Source organism: Trachymyrmex cornetzi, unplaced genomic scaffold (assembly GCF_001594075.2).
Source record: "Trachymyrmex cornetzi isolate Tcor2-1 unplaced genomic scaffold, Tcor1.1 scaffold124, whole genome shotgun sequence".
NCBI lineage: Eukaryota > Metazoa > Arthropoda > Insecta > Hymenoptera > Formicidae > Trachymyrmex > Trachymyrmex cornetzi.
In genome coordinates, this window is record NW_017295806.1 from 500499 (window position 1) to 501697 (window position 1199).

Here is a 1199-nt window from a genome sequence, read left to right on the forward strand (position 1 = left end):
TGCGTATATAATAGCTTTAATGTACACTAATATGCACTAGTACGTTCAACCGAATTCGCTATTAGTTTCGTATGTAATAAGTGAAAAAAAAAAGATAGAATAAAGATTACAACGTGTCGAGCGCCCCGAATGAATGCCCCTTACGTCTACGAGCGCCTTAGTACATTCCTAAGCGTTGAGCGACATTTGGATTGCGCGCGGGGTGGTGCAGTGAGGGGGATAGCGGGAGGCGGAGCCGACTCGAAAATCGGCCGAAATGTGCATTTCGTGCCGAGCCCTGAGCTAAACTAATCCGGTTCGGAATACACCCCTTATATCTTCTAAGATAGGCGCTTTTAATGAGCTGTCGTTCGCTATCCAATTTTCGCACGGAGCATTTCTCCACGTAGCGACTCTGTGACACGTCCTATCAATCAACAATACTATTATCCGATTCCACAACTCCTTAAAAGAAATCTCACAAAGAATAAAAAAAAACAATAAGATTAACAGTCATGGTTAAACGATATCGAAACGTTTCTAATTTTTCAATCTCTGTGCAATTTCCGGATATAAAATCCGATTATTCGGTTTGCCGGATAAGTATTCGGTTATTCGACAAATCATTATCCGTTGCATCCTTAATACTTATTAATATAATTTATTAATATTTGTATTATATAATATGTATTATAATATGTGCACTGTAAAGACAAGTGTATTACTTTAACATATTTTATGTGTGTAAATCGTTGTAGTCACTTTTTACACATTTCTAGGTGTGTAAATATACAGCACACAACGAAACGTGTAAATTTATAAGAAATGTGTAGGTATAATACACAAAAAGTGTGTTCTATAGACACGTATAATTCGTGTTGTACTAGCTGAACGCATATATGTGTAATGCTCTAATCTTCCCAGTATTAGAAAAATCAAAAATTTTGGATTCGTGAATGACCATACGAATTGCTAAATTATCATTGCCGAATCCAATATTCAGATTTTTCGAATACTGGAGAGATTAGAGTATTACATACAGTGATGGGAGAAAGTTCGGCAACGGTCAAATATCATGGAAAATAATGCTTATGGAAAAAAATGTTCAATACAAAAGTTTTAGTATATCAAGTGGTCTATTATATGGTTATGTTGAAATGACCTTCATGTGACCTTGAAGGACACCGTGAAGGTCAACTTTGAAATCTTAAATGGAAACA